We start from the raw sequence: 20,655 nt of genomic DNA, 5'->3' as shown, positions 1-20,655 counted from the left end.
GTCTGCCAAAATCTCATCCTCATCCTACTTAGCTTCTATTAAACTAATATCCCAGTCTATTCAATCTCCAGATACATAACACACATGAGTACCATCTGCATCAGAAAAACTTCTACTAAGGGCGTCCGCTACAACATTATGTCTACCGTCCATATACCTAAACTTAACATCAAAATACCTTATTGTTAAATACCACCGAGCTCTTTTGGGAAACATCCAGCTTATTAAAAAGATCCAACAATGGATTATGATCCATAAGAACTTCTACTTGATTCCTCATAAGTAACATTTTAAAATGTACTAAACCAGATGCTATGGCAAAGGCCTCTTTGTCTACTACCAACCATAACCGTTCATTACTACCCCGTGTCTTAAACTTTCCTACTGTAAAATGCAATTGGATGGAGTCTTCCATCAAACTTCTGCATAAGGCATGCCCTTATACCATCATAACTAGCGTCCGTTACCAACATGAAAGGACGTTCCAAATCAGGAAACTTCAAAACTGGGGGATTCACTAGAGCATCCATAATCTTCTGAAAAGCTACTTACTGTCCATCTCCCCATACAAACTGCACATCAACCCTCAGGACATCTGTCAAGGGAGATGATAGAATAGAAAAACCCAAACCTACAAAAAAATCAGCCATGCCTAAGAAAACACTGCTTCTTATTCTTGGCTAACTTTAAATCTTCAAACTTATCTATTCCTAAGCCTCTTAAAAATGACCTCCCAAGAACCTCTTCAAAAAATTACACTTCTCCAAACTAACCTAATTTGTCCCTAAGAACTAAATGTTCTTCTAACATCCATATAATATCTATATACTGTATATGAAGACTTTCTTCCCTAACAAGCCATGCAAAACTGTATTCATTAGCCTAGTAAATGTCATTGGACTGCCTGATAGACCAAATGGCATTCGTGTGAACTCAGAATGCCCCTTTGCCAAAGAGAGCACTGTGTACTCTCGACTCCCCTCGCTAAGTGGTACTTGCATCAGATCAGTTGAAGAATAAATATACTTGTCTCCAATCTCAACAAATAAATCTGGCAAACATGCCACAGGGTAGCGATCAGGAATGGTTTTCTTGTTCAACTTCCTAAAGTCTACACAAACCCAGACTGAACCATCCTTCTTAGTCACTGCCAACAACGGGAAATTAAAAGGCAAGGAACTGGGCCTAACAATGCCTTCTTCCTCCCACTTATTAACCTCTTAATCTACCTGTTCTCTAATCTTAAAAGGAATCTTATACGAAGGGACAAAATTAGGCTTAGTCTTGTCCTCCAACTGAACCTTGTGTTCTAATACATTTGTTAATCCTAACTTATCCCCTTTGAATGCGATTATGTCTGCAGACTCGGCCAGAACATCTTCCACACCCCCAGCATATTCTTTATAATCAGCATTGGCTAAATGATCCCTAAAAACCTGCCTCCTAGCCTGTAAATCTGCTTCTGAAAACTACAAAAGTCCCCGAAAATAGCCACTGAATTATCTTCATTGACCAAGTGAACAAAGTCAATTGCATAAATGCCCTTCTGATAATTGCAAACTGAATCGTTACAGTTTAGCAATTCCACCCAAGTATCCCCTGAATTCGATACCTTGTTTATAGAACCCGTACACACTACCCACTTCAGCTTCTCACTACTCATCCACACGCATCTGTCTGGATTTATGCACTCCTTCCACTCCAACTAACACCATAGCAACCATGCCAGGACTAAGAACCAATCACAACATCCGACAAAACTCCCTTATAACACTTCTTACCCACCAATGCCTGTTTTGCATCCACCCACAGATCCTCATGAACACCCAATCCATCATCATCCACTACACTCACATCTGTTCCCTCATAAGGCTCAAACACACCAGGCACTCCCACAGTTATACCACACACCCCTGTGTGAACCAAGATTTTTTGTCTCCGACATGCTGGATGACTCAGTAACAATGTATTCCCCAAAACACCCCCTTGTATAACCAAAAATGGTTCGTTAAAAGTTCTATCCCCAAGAGATAAATCTACATCTCTGTATCTCAAAACCCGTATCCTATTTGCTTGAACATCACATACAGTCTCTTTAGCAGGTCTCAAAGAATGATCGGAAAACATTGTTCAGAACAACTCACAATTCATCAAATTAATAGAGGCACCTGTATCTATAAAAACCCTTACATTTATCCCATGCACAGACCCTTTTACTACTGGTTTTGACCCTGAGGGTCCCTAGAAGTCATATATCCCAAGAAACACCCATCCAGTTTTCCTTTGCAACTGACCGGTCTTTTGACAATGCTCGCCGATCACAAAATCCCCTCGAAAAATCCGTATGAGGACCTTCCTTATCTGAGCTACCAAAATTCTGAAATGCAGGCCTACCATTATACTGTCTCAGAGACGGACAAGACCGCCAAGGATGACCATAACTTTTACAACTGCCACAATATTTGACACGGCAAAATCTCTTAATGTGTCCCTGCATATTGCAATTAAAACAACGAACCTGTGGAACACAAGAGCTTAACCCCACCATCAACCTTTGGTTATTCTGAACTTTCCACAAAACCCTTCAAACCACAGACTGAATCTCCGTGCCCTACACAACCATATGCAGACCTAAGGAATCTCTGATCACTATATCCTCTCCTCATTTTTGCAGCTTTCTTCTTCGTAAATAAATTCGTTAACTTATTCTTGGGTGATCACAAATGCAAAATTTCCCAAGTTCCGCAAAAGGACACCCCTTACAGAAAAAAACACAAGAAAGAACAATTTCCCCTGAAAGAATTCCCACACAGTCAGAAACTCAGAATGTTAATTCCTTTACTTTACAATTAATCGCCAAAGCCAAAAGAAAGTATTAATCAAACCCAAAATTAAATTCAAAATAAATTAAACCCACAATTAAATCAAAACTTCCACATGGGAAAAAAAAATGGGAGGACCGAGCTCACAGCTGACCATAAAGTAGGTCAAGTTGAACTCTGCATCTTCAAGGGCAAACAGAAACAAACACTCAGTCCCCCCCTCAAGTAAAGAAAATGGGAGTCTACCCTCACATACGAAAAGAAAACAGGACTCGAGCAAACGGACGCTAGAGAGAGAGAGAGAGAGAGAGAGAGAGAGAGAGAGAGAGTAAAAAAGTAAGTATACCTTAGTTTTACCAGACCAGACCACTGAGCTGATTAACAGCTCTCCTAGGGATGGCCCGAAGGATTAGACTTATTTAACGTGGCTAAGAACCAATTAGTTACTTAGCAACGGGATCTACAGCTTATTGTGGAATCCGAACCACATTATAGCGAGAAATTAATTTCTATCACCAGAAATAAATTCCTCTAACTCTTCGTTAGCCGGCCGGAGAGTCGAACTCGGGCCTAGCGAGGGCAAGGCCACAACTCTACTCGCCCAACGAAGAGAGAGAGAGAGAGAGAGAAAGGAAAAGAATTCATTCCCTTCTCTCAGTGCAATACCTCCCCTATCTATCTCCCATCCAAGATCTGACAAAGCACACAGGAAAAACGCTGAGCACAAAACTTCGGAGACACGTCCGCCTCTCCTGTCATCAAGGCAAAAAAATTGCTGAGTAAGCTTACAGCAACAGCTTCCCTCTTTACATACATACACGTACGCACCCAAAATAAAACATGTACGTGTGTAATTATAAAAAAATCTAAGAAATATACACACACAGTTAAAAAATCTAAGAAATATACACACACTTGCGTAAGAAATGTTTACCCACAGTAACTCAACAAATGTCAAATAATTAACTACCCAATTATCAAAGTCCCCAGAGACAATATAATAATAAAATACTCCCTTTATTAAACCCTAAACACCAATGCGAACCGCCGATTGCTATATAAAAAAAAACAATAAGCCACGAACCAATTTCAAGTGCGCTGCCTACACTCTAAAAAATTAATGGTATAATAGGGGTAGAAAAAGGGTATTTCTAGTGGTTAAAATAGCATACCCTATCGGGGTATATAAGAAGTATAATATACCCTTTACAATATACCCATATCAAGGGTATAACATATACTTGTGATACCCTTACTTAGGGGTGTATTGTAGATAAAGAATACCCTTTTGCAGGGTATTCTATACGATATAAATACCCGTGTATATTAATTATATAATTAATATATTAATCCATTACACCCTTGGGTGTAGTTATAGCTTATACAGTATATAAAATCATAAGGTCAATGAATTTAAAAGCTTTGTTTATCAATTTATTATTTTCATCGCACTTGAAACTCAAAAGTTTAGCAGTGATGAAGGCGGGTGGTGGATGCGGGCAGCTCCGGGTATGCGGAAGTGTGGGAGTCGGTTGGCACTTGGTTGTTTGTGCAGAACGTTTTGAAATATTGGCGCCACACTGTCTGGGATACACTGGCGACGATGTCTCTTTGGAAATTGAAGCTTATTATAATATATTTCACTTGGGAAAGTTAGTTCCTGTATGTTGAAATAACACTTACTGAGTTTCACCGAAAAAATGTTCTTAGAATTCTCTAAAACTTCAAAATACTGCTCGCACCGTCTCCACCACCGCCACCTAACGCACACACACTCACTGAAGTGTTGGGAACTTGTGAGGCTGTAAGCGCAGAGGCGGTGAGTGCGGTGCAACAGATAACAGACTATATACTCAACTGTCTATGTAATATATATATATATATATATATATATATATATATATATATATATATATATATATATATATATATATATATATATATATATATATATATATATATATATATATATATATATATATATATATATATATATATATATATATATATATATATATATATATATATATATATATATATATATATATATATATATATATATATATATATATATATATATATATATATATATATTATAACTGCGATTGCGTAATCAAGTGAGTCTTGGCAACAACATAATTGCCAAGTGCTGCATATGTAGCATACCGAACTCGCTACAAAATTATCAGTAATTTAAAACTAACGTATTATTAGTAACTTTTGTTGCATTACATTATCAGTGTAACAATGTGGCTATTTGATAAAGAGTAAAAGTTCATTTCATGACATAATCAGATATACTTCCTGAAGTCCATTTTGAGACCAGATGTAAAAAGGGTATAATATTCATTATAAATAGCCGCCCACCGATAGATAGGGGTATTTCTGACCATTAGGGCATTTTAACGAACGTTTAAACCTTAGCTCAAACGTTATACCCTTTCTCTACCTTGAACTGTTTACAGTGTACAGGATGGCGCAGAATGCGAGACGCTCTGCCCAAACTGATGACATCACTGACACATCACTCGGGATGACGTCACCACAGCCACCGCCAAAAAATTACTTGCGGTACCATAAAAAATACGTATTCCAATCTGACACTAAAATTAACAATAAAAAAAAAATTATAACACTTACATACGCCTCTGCTTAACAGTGCGACAATCTTCTCACCGAAGAGAGAGAGAGAGAGAGAGAGTGAGAGAGAGAGAGAGAGAGAGAGAGAGAGAGAGAAAAAAACAACATTCGCGTTTTTCGAGTGTTTTGCTACACACAAGCGGTCAAGATACTGCAATTACACATACTGCACACATTATACCTACTCAAACATTTCCCAATATGAACTAAAGCCCAGAAATCCCTGTTAACACACTAAAACCTTGCACCCCGTAACGCCTCATTAAACACACACGGAGACTCGCTCTCGAGAAAGACTGACTCGCTGTGTCTCAACATCTCCCTAAACTGAATCGATGAACCATCAAAGTCCTATTCTGAGATGCCAGTACCAGTATTAATAAGATATATCTCTTCAGAAGTATAACCTAACCCTATACATTTATCTACTCAATTACATATTCATGTCTAACAACAATGCCAACCACTGTTAATGACACTATCCCCAGGTCAAACAGGGTCATATTCTATTGTATTATCTGTTTTAAGAACAGAATTAATCATCTTACTTTTCTTAGATTCTCTGGTAGTGGTGGCCCATCCCTGGGTCAGCAAATTCCTTCTCCCTCGTCGTTTTCTCTCACTGGATCTATCTTCAAACAAAGGCCTACTGGAATTAAACACTGAGGTACAAAGCTAGACTTTATTCGCAAATATAACGAAAGTAATTCAGCAAAAACTACGATCATGAAATGGAGTGAATTCCACCCCATATAAATGGAAATCATCACTAGAGGAAATTCTGATTCACAAACATTTAAATTAATGATTCTAGACCAACCAATACTAGTGACTAACACCATGTTCACCAAACAAAGTAAAAATGTCATAATTATTCTAGACCACAAAAATGTCATATAGCATGTAAAAGAATAAACACCACTTCCAAAATATTTGTTCTCACAGGGCGAACCCAGAATTCCTGTTAAAAGACACATGTCATATATTATAACCTGAAATTGTGTTACAAGACATCAGTACTCAAAACAGAAAAATGTACAATGGAGAACGGAATGGGAGAAGGCATAATGGAGACACAGAGGAATTTCACTGCAGCACAACTGGGTATTTCCACATAATGTCTGGAAAAGATATGTTTATGAGTTGTGGTACTCACTTTTCTATGGCCGCAGATAAGGTATTTTTCACGGTGTTGGTTCTTAAACACTGCACCACAAGCAAATCAGACCAGACACAAAATGAAGTTCCCCCATGAGCGACTGTTCCTCTGATAATATACCATTAGAGAGCGTCTCATACACATACGCACTCACACTGTCCCCATGCACTTAAATCCTGATCATGGACAGGAAAGCACAAATGCATGTGTCAGATACCTCACTGTCTCTAACCATGTAAACCTCCAACGTCGACACAACTCCACTCGCAGCGGATGTGTTTCAGACAGGCCAGCACATAAGTCGTCACTGACTGAATATGAGCTCGGTCAACCTACCTCTGCTGTTTTGTCCTTTATTAAATAGTTTTCTTAAATATCCTTTAAGTGTTTTTAAGGGTGTCCTCTTTTTTTAATTGTCCTTTAACATGGTGTTAAGTATATAATGTGTATACCTTTTAGTGTTTATACGGAATTACTGTTTAAGTTCATCGCTTTTTCACCTTGGAAAATGTATCAAGAGATACAAAACGTCGGCATATTAATAAATGGATATAGAAGAAAGAACACCTTCCTGTTACTCCAAATTGCCTGTTGTTTCAGAGTCTGCTCCTGTCTTCATATTATATATATATATATATATATATATATATATATATATATATATATATATATATATATATATATATATATATATATATATATATATATATATATATATATATATATATATATATATATATATATATATGTGTGTATATATGTGTATATATGTGTGTGTGTGTGTGTGTGTGTATGTGTGTGTGTGTGTGTTTTGTGTGTGTGTTTAATTATTTTGTATATTCTTTGTTTTTTTCTCTCTCTCAGTATGTGGCTTCCCAGTGATTTTGATTGACGATTTCTGTTTAGTACGTGATGTCAATTATAGCTGTTTTAATACTTGTAGATTTAGTCAGTCAGTATAGTTTTCTTACTGTTTATTTTTTATGTCATTCTATAGATAAGTTACCCTGATGATGGGAAAAGTTATGTATCCCCGAAAGCTCGGCTGTGCCTCTGTTAATTTCTAAGGAATAATAATGTCTGCAATTTTACCACGTCTTATGGCTATCCGGTTCCTCCTTAAATAGAAGTTTTCTAGAAGCGACAGCATAACCTGTTAAATGTATATATATATATATATATATATATATATATATATATATATATATATATATATATATATATATATATATATATATATATATGTGTGTGTGTGTGTGTGTGTGTGTGTGTGTGTGTGTGTGTGTATGTACACACACACACACACATACATATATATATATATATATATATATATATATATATATATATATATATATATATATATATATATATATATATATATATATATAATAACAGGTTATGCTGTCGCTTCTAAAAAACTTTAGTTTAATGAGAAACAGGATAGCCAGAAGACGTGGTAAAATTGCAGACATTATTATTCCTTAGAAATTAACAGAGGCACAGCCGAGCTTTCGGGGATACATAACTTTTCCCATCATCAGGGTCACTTACCTATAGAATGACATAAAAAATAAACAGTAAGAAAACTATACTGATTGATTAAATCTAAAACTATTACAACAGCTAGGATTGACAAAACTTTAATACATAATAATATAAAGTAAAAAAAAGTAACATAAAAACCTAAGTTAATTGCAACAGAGCAATGACCAAGTAATAAGAAATTACGTACTAAACAGAAATCGTCAAATAAAATCACTGAGAAGATACATACTGAGAGAGAGAGAGAGAGAGAGAGAGAGAGAGGGAAGAGGGAGGGAGAGAAACAATGAATATTCAAAATAATAAAAATGATAATGTAGTACAAAATACTGGTGAACTCCTGTTATGTCGTAGTTAAATGACAGCTGGGCGAGTTAGAAGACTGGGAATGGAAGAGGGTGAAATGGTGTGGAGAAAAAACAAGAGGAAAAAAGCAAACTTTGCAATGAACAATGGAAATAGCGCCATCAGACTTCATGCTATATCTTGCCACCATCACATACAATACAGTGATTTTCAAATACTCGGACAAATAAAAAAAACAGCCATTCGCTTCCCTTTTTAGAGTCCCGCCATATTAAACCACAATCACCAACACTGAATAGCCAAACCACCTCTGTTCCATTGTTCTTTGCATAGTTTGCCTTTTTCTTTTGTTTTTCTCACCCATTTCACCCTCTTCCATTCGCAGTCTTCTAACTCGCCCAGTTGTCATTTAACAACGACATGAACAGTAGGTTCTACAGTATTTTGTACTACATTATTATTTTTATTATTTTGAATATTCGTTGTTTTTTCTCTTTCTCTCTCTCCGTATGTATCATCTCAGTGATTTTATTTGTTAATTCTATCATTTACTGCACAATTGTTTTTAGGCTTTATTGCTTTATATATAACGTGTTAGAATTGCTGTCTGACTCTATGGCGTCGTAAGACTTTTATACATTATAACTCGTTTAACAACAGAACTTGCTTGCAATCTACTATCCTATTCACGGACATGGCATTCGTGAATTTTCTACGGCTATTCTGCGTCATGTGTCATAAAAGACTCACGGAATTATGTTTCGTATTCTGTACATTCCGATTTAAGCAGTATCATAAAGATAAGATGAACCTTCACAGGAATCTTAGCTTTTAGCATGTCATTCTCCCTCGCTGTTACTTTTGATGCTGAACACACTTGGAATACATCATACTGACAGATATTGCTTTTAAACTTATAAAAAAGTAATGACTTTGTAAATAAGATTTCTCTTTCAAGTTTATTGGATAACTTAAGTTTGGCTGCCTCCGTAGGCCAAAAAAGTTGGGCACTTCACATGTGATGTTTTCCTTTCAGGCTTAAGAGACCGAACAGCACTTGTCATTGCCGTAGATTCTGGTAATTTTTTCATAATTAATTACCTCTGCCGAGGTGGTCATGTTGAGTTCGGTTTATGTGTTTGTTTGTCTGTTGAGCTGTTGCTTCGATGTTTGAGCTTTTTTTTTTTTTACTATGATCTCCAAACGCATATAATTTCCAGATGGGTGACTGATCTTAAATAATCGAGAGTAGTGAAAATGCGACTGATTGCTACATCGATTCGATATCTGCTTGTTAGCACTGCATGAAATGTTCTAATGATTTTTACAAAAAATTATAAAAAAGTGGGCCTCGTAGCTCGTAACAAGTTATTACCTCTTGAGACAGACAGGAATGTAATTTGCTGCGAGTATGAAATTTTATGAGAATGGACTGCGCATCCATTCCATCCTTAAGAAGCGAGGTCTTATTGAAATTTCAATTCAATTCTTTAACTAAATTTGATCATTTCCTGCTCCATAGAGGTTCTTTTTGCTTCGTTTGTTTACTTTGTTTGTTTGTCCATTTGTTGAGAGGTTACGTAAAAATCGCCGGTGGGTTTTGGTGAAGAATTTACTCAAAGGAAACCTCGCGAGAAGCAAAAAGTTATTAGATTTTCGGAGAGAGAGAAATTCAACTTATGTAGGAAAAGGGTCTTTTGGGGCTGGAATGTTCAACCTTGGTGTATGCTTGGTGCCTATGGATTCATTCTTTTCAATGTATCAGGGGAAAGGAAAATCTTTTAAAAGGTGTATATGTAAATGTGTACATAGAAAAAAATTTTTTTTCCTTGTCTGTAGATTTACGCTAGAAACAGGATATGCCCAAATGCCTAAGTAAAATAGAAATAAGAAAAAGAATAAGCTATACAAAGATTCGAATATAAATTTGTCTTTTATTGAATAGTTTACTTTGGCCAGCATGATTATTAGTCATTTTATAAATTTACTATAAATCACCCTCCACTAAGAGTATCAGCTTCTGCTATGGAAAGGGGTCAGTGAAGATTATTTTTTTAAGTCTTCACATCCCCAAAACTTTTTTACACTAAAACCATTCTTATTTCTTTCAGTTAAGCGTTACAAATATATACCTTTTTATCTTCATTGTGATATAAGCTCTGCAAATTACAATGATTAGGTAAATACCATGGGTTAATCATTATTTTTAGATAAATACAAAATTAATGCTTCATTCTTTTTAGATGAAAATAATTCGTCGGGCCTTTAGCAGTGCTATGGCTACAACACTGAGTTAAGCAATCATAATTGAAACTATTGCATATTCTTTTCTCCTCCAAGAAGCTTACTTATAGCAGTGGTGCCTGATGTGAACTGTTTAATATGAATATCCGATTTAAGGGAATGTACTCCTTATCTGTTGCATTCCAGGACTAGGCAACAAGAGTATCGAACTTCTGTGCAATCGCAAATTATAGTACAATTTTTATTTAAAGAACCCTGTGTAGTTATAGAATTGCTGAATCACTTCTCGTTCCTTAAGGACCACTGACCAACTCCTGAGGTAGATACCACATAGGTCTTTCAAAGGTGAATAACTGTGGTAATTTTCTTCCGACAAGGCGTGTTTGGAAGGATGAATGTCCCTGATGATAGCTATTTATATTATGAAGAACATGATCAAGGTCACAATGTCACCATCCTTAATGTCATCTGAGCGTACTTCATTAATACTGCAATCATGCCTTATACGAAGTCCCTATCTGTTATAGGAAAAAAAAGTTATGAACAAGATTAAAGTTGTATACAAAGTCAATTTAAGGACATACTTTAACTGCTGGTAAAGTCAATACGTGTAGATAAAAAAGGAGGGTAAAGGCATGCTGATGGACAGCCAGACAGACGGAACAGACTGGCAATCTTCTTTCGTGAATTCTTTGTACAGTGGACTGCGTTTGTGCCACGTTTGACTAAAATGATAATCGCGTAGGGGCTGTGATGGCAAGACAGAAAGAAGTAAGAGACACTGTGGCGGACAGGCAGACGATCAGGCAGTGGGGTAAATGAAGAGAAATACTAAAGTACGCTCCCCACTAATTTAACAATATTCATAGTGCATGTACTTACAAAGCGAAAGCTAACCCAAAAGATAAACAACATTTTTTTTTTTACACTTTACTTGATATCACAAGCTAGACTTATTTATTGCAAATAGTAACTGCATGTAATTTTTAGGAGAACATCAAACGATCTCTGATGAGAAGTTAAGTGATCCCCCTTTTCTCTTATCCAGCACTGATGTGAATGATTTTTTCTCTTTTTGTTGCTGCAAATATACCTAGTACGACTGATTCTGTTTTATTAATATCGTTTTACTTTATTATTGGTGCAATAACAGTTCACATTAAACATATTCCTAATTTCAATGTTTTATTATTTTCAGGACTTCGGTAATAGATAGTTTCGATAATTTCGAAGGTAGACCATCGAACTTGAAACACATTAAGACCATAATGAGAAATATAATCACCGGAACGCCACTTTCACTTAAGAAAAAATATATATATATAAACCTGGATAAGAAGATTTTCACTTACACTAGGTTTTATTTTTACTATTATCATTATCTTATAATTGAACCTCTAGGATATTTGTTATTGTTAAGTCAGTAGGCCAGATCATTTTAAGTCTTCATAAAACTGCTTCAGAGTAAGTCAGCTTTTACCATGTGGGAAGTACAGGAAGATATCCAGAAGCAAGCAAGAAGTTCGCTATCGTTTTAAAGCAGTCAGCTGACTGAGCCATTGGCAAGGAGCAAGTGTGATTTCTCTATAAAAAATAATTTACTTCGCCTTGAGAACATTGCCATTGAAACACAATCCCTACGTTTTGTTGTGTGTGTATGTCTCATTAATATTCATAATTTTAAACTATAAATATATTTCTAGGACGCATACTATACACAAGCCCATGCAGGTATAATGCACAGAATGTAGCCACAGGACAGGTAAGAAAGAGAGAGAGAGAGAGAGAGAGAGAGAGAGAGAGAGAGAGAGAGTGTTCATACTTACAAAAATACGTACCTGAATGCCAGCTAAAAAAAATAATAATAATAATAATTAAGATTAGTGAAACCTGGTTTGTGAACTGTGGTTCAGTTGGCCCGTATTTACTTTAATAAAATGCACAAATATTAGTGAAAATCTTACTGCATAATCGCCATCAAGCAGCATCAAATATGACTCGAGGAAGAATTAGCTACAAAATTGCTTCATGTTTTAAACGAAAAAATTATTGAAGTGACGCGTTGATGAAATAATCCAGCGCAACTAAACTGTTACGGAGTAAATACGTCATTTATTCTTATTAAGTTCTTCTTGCATTTTCATGTGTACAGCATACGCAAGAGGACGCATACAGGATTCAACAAATCCTTCTATTATAAGCCATAATTCTTACAGGAAGAAGCGGGAAACAAGAACTTCTACTCATGGCCGCAATAGAATGTAGGTGGAATAGTCTATAAAAAATTTACTCGCCTTTATTTAAAATTAATGGTGGCATGATTCTTAAAGAATTCCAGGAAGAATTTTCTTACCTGACAAGTTTTTCCAAGTAAATATTAATTTTTCCGCCGAAAAGCTCCAAAGGTCAAAGGCTCAATCACTTGGGGACCTGAGGTTAATCATACCGTAACCGCTCTCTTTCAGGTACACTAAGTGTCGCCCACCTGGCCACCAGCTGTGTTTTCGTCTCTTAGAAATCTTTGGCTTAGATTATTAAGGGACTTAAGAAGCCTCAGTATTGAGGTTTTTGTGTGTGTGTGTTCGTTGACGACTGAGAAAGTGTCCTCATTTTTTTAACAAGGTTGAATAAATTTGCGTTTAAAAATGATTCTGATTAGCGCTGAAATTACAAAGCAATACACAAAGTAAGCTTTTATTTTTAGTTCTTTACTCTGTCTCCCATTATCTGTCTTTCTTTCTCCTTCTCTACATAAACACACATTTTTTTCGTCTTGCACTAGACTGTAACTCAAGAGAACCTCTACTGCGAGCCACTGTCTTAGATATTTGAGAGATTCAACCTCATTAATCCTTGCTTCAGCTAATGATATTAAATTCCTATGGGCTAAATTTGTCCCAATTAATTTTGTTTTTCTTAGCGATATTTGTAGTACTATCTCTCTAGATATAATGCATTCCAATAAGTAACCTTTGTACATTTAGTTATGTTTGCGTATTTTATTAAAAAGACATCATCTGCATACCTAAAGTACTTTTAGTTTCTAACGTTAATCCAGTCTAAACCTTCAATTCCGCCTCCAACCACTTTCTCAATTATAAAATCTATGTGAAAGGCAAACATCAAAGGTGAAATAGAATTCCCCTGTAGCACATCACTGTTTCATGCAATTTTCCTGGACAAGACCTATCATTATTAATGTCGATTCTACCTCGTTCCTGGATAATTTTAATTAGCTTTCCATATTTACTAGAAAGACTTCAGTGATATTGTAATATTGTTCTGTGGACGCTGTCAAATGAAACTTCATAATCAACAAAAGCCATCAAAATGAGATTTTTAAATTCCATGCACTGCTGAACAATATTCATATCACAGGCAAAAAGGTGATGAAATCACAAAGGGTTAGTAAAGCCCAGCCAAAAGAGACAGTCAGGGGATACAAGGGTGGGGGTAGGGTGGAGGGCTTTACTCCACAACCTGATCAGTTATGATGAAAGCGAAAAGTAGAAGTAGGAATCTTTTCTTAATCAGTATAGAAAGCGAGTGCCATTATAATACGCGCAAACGCTAACCATACCTGAAGAGATAGACACTGGCACTTCTTCCAGCAATACATTTTGAAGACATAGCAAGTGTATCCACTCAGAAGCGCGCTATCATTTAAACGCAACTCTTCTTTGTGGGTAAAAATTTTTTGTCTTCTTTTTTCTTCTTTGTCTTCGAGAATAATAGGGTGAACTCATCCCGATTGTTGTTGTTGCTGTTGCAGAGACTAAAGTAATGTTCAACAATAACCTGGCCCGGGTCAGTATTGGGTGGTACTGGAATCAGGCGACTTGCTTAACACATCATCATATGCGTATTATAATGGCACTCGCTTTCTACACTGAATGAGAAAAGACTCTTACTTCTACTTTTCGCTTTCATCATAATTTATCAGGCTGGGGAGTAAAGCCGGAAGTCCTATGCCTTCCTTTGTATCCCCTGACCTCCATATCTATCTCTTGTGGCTGGGCTTTACTACCCCTTTTGTGATTTCATCACTTTTTGGTCTGTGATTTCAGCCCTTTTTTGCATAGACAACGCCCTAGATCGAGAAAATTGTGGTAACAAAGGAACGGGGTTTATTAGGTTTTAGATATAGCTTTCTTAGGCCTATGTGGCTTCTCCGTGATAATGGTCAGTTCAGCTCGTTTGCTGAATAATAATAATTATATATATATATATATATATATATATATATATATATATATATATATATATATATATATATATATATATATATATATATATATATATATATATATATATATATATATATATATATATATATATATATATATATATATATATATATATATATATATATATATATATATATATATATATATATATATATATATATATATATATATATATATATATATATATATATATATATATATATATATATATATATATATATATATATATGTGTGTGTGTGTGTGTGTGTGTGTGTGTGTGTGTGTGTGTGTGTGTGTCTGTGAAATCATCCTAACTATTGAGGCACTTTATTTAGGGCAGGTCAATAATCACGAAAACCAAAACCGTGTAGGGAAATTCAACTTGTGTGATAATTTCTAATTAAGACTAGACCACCCATGACCAGTTGGGTTACTTTTTTCATTTTCTGTAAAAGAAAACTATTGTACTAGCTTTGTCTGTACGTCAGCATTTTATTCTGTCCGCAATTTTTCTGGCCACACTTTTTCTGTCTGCCCTCAGATCTTAAAACACACTAAATTGTATCCCTCTAGCCTTATTAGTTTTTATTTTATTTAAGGTTAAATTTAGCCATAACCGTGCTTCTGGCAACGATATAGGATAGGCCACCACCGGGTAATGGTTAAAGTTTCATTGGCCTCAGCTCATACAGCATTATACCAAGACCACAGAAAGATAGATCTATTTTCAGTGGACTTGATGTTTTACTTGTTAATAACTACATTTTAACAAAATGTCTATACCCTTATCCAAATCCGTACCCATACCCACCCACATCTGTGCCATACCTATATCCATACCCATACCCATACCCATACCTATATCTGTGCCATACCCATACCTATACCCATATCCATATCCATACCATAACTATACCAATATCATTACCATACACGTACCACTATCCATACCATACCCATACCCATACCCATACCCATAATGATACCCTTACTCATTCCAATATCTGTACCATACCTATACCCATATCCATACCATAACATACCATACCCATATCCATACTCCTATCCATACCATATCCATTCCCATATCCATACTCATATCTAGAGTTAAATTAACCCTACTAATAATAGACAGCAAAAGTCTGCCGGTGACACCAGCCTCGTGTACCTTCTGGTGTGCAAACAAACAAACAGTTTCAGAGTTTTAGTATTATACTACACCACCCGTAACCCGTTGGGTCACTTTTTTATTTACTACATTTTCAACAAGAGGTCCATACCCATACACATACCCATACCTGTACCTATACCATACCATACCTATACCCACACCCATACACATTTATGTATCATACCCATACCCGTACCCATATCCATACCCATACCATATCCATACCTATACCCATACCCATATCCATATCCATACCATACCCATACCCATATCTGTATCATACCAATACCCATACCTATACCCATACCCATACCATGTCATACCCATTCCTATAACCACACCATATCTGTATTATATGCGTACCCATACCTATATCCATTCCATACCCATACCATACCATACCCATTCCCATACCCACACCATATTTGTGCTATATGCATACCCATACCCATACCCATAAACATTCCATACCCATACCCATAACCATATCTATATTATACCCATACCCATATCCATACCCATACCCATACCTGTACCATACCTATACTGATACCCATATCCATACCCGTACCCATATCCATACCCATAACCATACCAATATCTGTACCATACCCATACCATACCATTCCCATACCCATACCCATATTCATACCATTCCCATACCCATATCCATACATTTACCATACCTATACTGATAATCCATACCCGTATCCTTATCCATATCCATATATAACATATCCATATTCATAACATACCCATACCCATACCTATATAAATACCCATAACCATATCCATATCTATACCATACCCATACCATACCATTCCCATACCCATAGCCATGCCCATATTCATACTATTCCCATACCCATACCCATATCTGTGCCATACCATACCCACAGCTAAATTAACCCTACTAATAAATCAGCAAAAGTCTACAGGAAGCACCAGCCACGTTTACGGTGGGGAGGGAGGGAAGGTGGGTGGTGAAGGGGAAGGAGGAGGAGGAAAGGAAGAGGGGGGAGGTGAACAGGGAGTAGGAGGGAGGGGGGAGGAATGGGAGGGGAGGAGGATGGGAGGGGAGGAAGAGAGAGAGGGGATGGGGAAGGGGAGGGGAGGGAGAATGGGGAGGGGTAAGAGGGAGGAGGAAGAGGATGGAATAGGGAGGGAGATGGGAAGGAGGAGAGGGGAGGGGGAAGGGTGGATGGGAGGGGAAAGGAGGTGGAAGAGGGAAGGGTGAGGGGAGGAGGAAGGGGCCAGGGGAGGAAAAGGTGAAGGGGAGGGGGAAGGGGAGGGGAGGGAAGAGGAGGTGGATGGAAGAGGGAATGGGAATGAAAGGGAAGAGGGAAGGGGAGAGGCAGGACACAGCTAAATTAAAACTTGATTGTGTGCTTCAGTGTGTAAACAAACAAACAAATGTTTCAGAGTTTTAGTATTACGAAAGGCAACCTTCCAGAATACGGGCTTCTAGAAAAACTAAGTATCACGGCTGTATCTTTTACTATTATCGCTCCATAGATATGTTAGGTCCCTCACTCACCCACAAGAGCTTTATCCCAGTCGGTCGAATAATTCCAGAGTTACAAAGGGCCAAAGTCGGGGTTTGTGTGTGTGTCTGTGTGTATGTATGTATATATACACACACACACACACACACACACACACACATATATATATATATATATATATATATATATATATATATATATATATATATATATATATATATATATATATATATATATATATATATATATATATATATATATATATATATATATATATATTGTCATAAACTGGACTCTTGGCTGGTGAAATTGAAACTAAATTATAATGATGCTGCCACAAAACCAAGAAAGTCCAGCATGAGCAAAAGGAGAAGTTATTTGAAAACTTACCTTAGATTTTCCTGGATTCACGATTGAATGTGGAAGGTCAAGCCATATGGGAATTAGAATTCTTTTACAAATTTACAATTGGATTTATTTACAGAAACTCAGCAAGTAAACAATGAGCCAACAAACAACAGGATAACTAAGGGGCAAACTCATAAGTAGGACACATGGAATACTACTGCAATGATTTGCAACAAGCAAGTTGATTAAAATGGGACCAATGTGCAATACAATCCATCCAATGATAATAATAACATTTAGTCTTGCCCTGTTTACACGAAATGGTCTCAGATAAGGCAAATGATGGAACTCCAGGATGAGAGGATGCTTCATGTTAACATTCGGGCCACAACGGAATTCAGTACTGACTGCGACCAGGAATTTTCAGGATTTTAGGGTGGCAGACAAGATACTGAAGCATGGATTGCGATCGGTCCGCGTGTCTCCCCTGAAAGAGATGTTCTGCGTTAGCCCTGCTCAAACTAAAGAAATGGAATCTACCTATAAATATCACCCAATACGTTCTTAAATACTAAACATGACGTAGCCAGAAGATAATTATGAAAATCACGTTATCACAGTCTTGGAATCGTATTCGATTGGGCATTTGAAACAAAAACACGTGCTCATTGTCACACAAAGGGAAGCTTGGAAAAGGAAGGGTTAAACTTGAAGATAAATGAGAGAAATGGAAGGAATTTAGTGGAGAGAGACAGGGGTGACTGGCGCCAAATTCACTCTCGGCTTACCTATTTCAGACGAATATTTGAGCTCCGAAATACCACATCTCAGGCGTACGATCGTGAAATTGGGCCGCCACCAAAGACAGACATACTATCAGGACAGTCTCTGGAAGGGGTCTCTGGCTTGCTGCTTCGAGCAGGCGTCGGAGCCTTAGGTCCCAAACCTGAAAGCGAATTCTTTGCCAGTAAACAGGTCAAAGGAATAGCAGTCTTAAAGACAATGAGCCTAAGGTTTAAGGTGCTAGCTCCTCCACCCCCCAACCCCCCGAGTGGTTTACACCCTAACATCTATTTCCTCCCTAAGCCTACTTTGAAAACATGACCCCAAAGGGGGGGGGAATCTAGGTGCATTCTGGTAGCAGGGGAGTTGAAAAAAGGAGACCCATTGTCTACCCTGCCTGGGCATTTCCTGTAGGCCACGGAGGCATGCATTCTCTATCCAGATAAGTTAAAAACAACTGAGTTCCGCCATATTGGCGCCAGGTATAAGCTAACTGAAATGATAATTTTCCTAGAAGTTAGCTAGACAGCAATAAATAGGAGGGAGGAATGTAAATCCCAATATGACAATATATATATATATATATATATATATATATATATATATATATATATATATATATATATATATATATATATATATATATTTATATATTATTAATGTACACTCAAACACCAGAGCTGCAGGTCTCAAAATCATGCCTTGTAGCCATCCAGGGAAAGGCACTCGGTACAATTGATTAATTTATTGCTTATGATGACGTTTCGCAACTAGATTGTGTCATCTTCAAGGCTGACCTACAGCGAGATGACTCTCAATAATTATTCATAAAAACAATTATTATGACAACTAATTAAAAACACTACAGCATTACCACATTTAAAATGTTAACTAATTTAAAATACATCAGACACACCATGACACTAAACGAAGGACCTACCGAGACGGGAGCTAAAACGAAACTATTGAAACAAGGAGAGAAAAATTACAAAACAAAACAAAATAAAGAAAAAACAGATAAAAAACAAGGTAATGATAAGGCAAATAGGGCCATCAAGCAATAAACAGTTGAGCAGATCGTTTTCAAAACCTTAAACAAGTTTTTAACAAAAAAAATTGAAAACCCACGGGTATCCACACTGTGCAAAAAAATGAAAATGTTTGCAGCGTTCCCTTACCTATATGAAGATAATTTTAGGAAAAACGTCTAAATTTATTTTAGAGAGAACTGCCTACCTTGAATCTAAGTTAATCCCAAAAAATCCTTGCACCATCAGGGTCCTAACTCAAGCTCAAGAACATAGTTGGTCCGTTGTTTACATTCAAATTCTTTTACAAGTATACTTGACTCAGGTGTAACCAGGAGACTTACATTGGATGTACCGAAAGACTGCTGAGGGTACGCACAGACGCTCATAGAGGAATTAGTTTCAGAGCCGGAAGCAGACTGTCCAACCCAGAAAAATCCAACAAAAGGAACCATTCCAAATTATGCACAACATCCATAGACAACAAAGATTTTCGAATGACAGAACAAAGAGAAAGAGAGTGACTTACGACTTTAGAGCCCGTAATAAAATTAACTGTTCCATCATTAAATACCCAAACATCTACTAAACTGTTTATTGCTTGATGGCCCTATTTGCCTTATCGTTACCTCGTTTTTTTGTTTTTTTTTTTATTTTTTCACTTCTTGTTTCAATAGTTTCGTTTTAGTTCCCGTCTGGGTAGGCCTTTCTTTTAGTCGCATTGTGTCTCTGATAGTTTTAAATGAGTTAACACTTTAAATGAGATAATACTGTAGTATTTTTAATTGCTCGTTATGATAAATGTTTTTAAGAATAATCATTGAGAGTCAACTCGCTGTATTTCAGCCTCGAAGATGCAACGATGTAGTAGTTGTGA

Source organism: Macrobrachium rosenbergii, chromosome 2 (genome assembly GCF_040412425.1).
Source record: "Macrobrachium rosenbergii isolate ZJJX-2024 chromosome 2, ASM4041242v1, whole genome shotgun sequence".
Lineage (NCBI taxonomy): Eukaryota > Metazoa > Arthropoda > Malacostraca > Decapoda > Palaemonidae > Macrobrachium > Macrobrachium rosenbergii.
Note: the sequence above shows the minus strand (reverse complement) of the source record.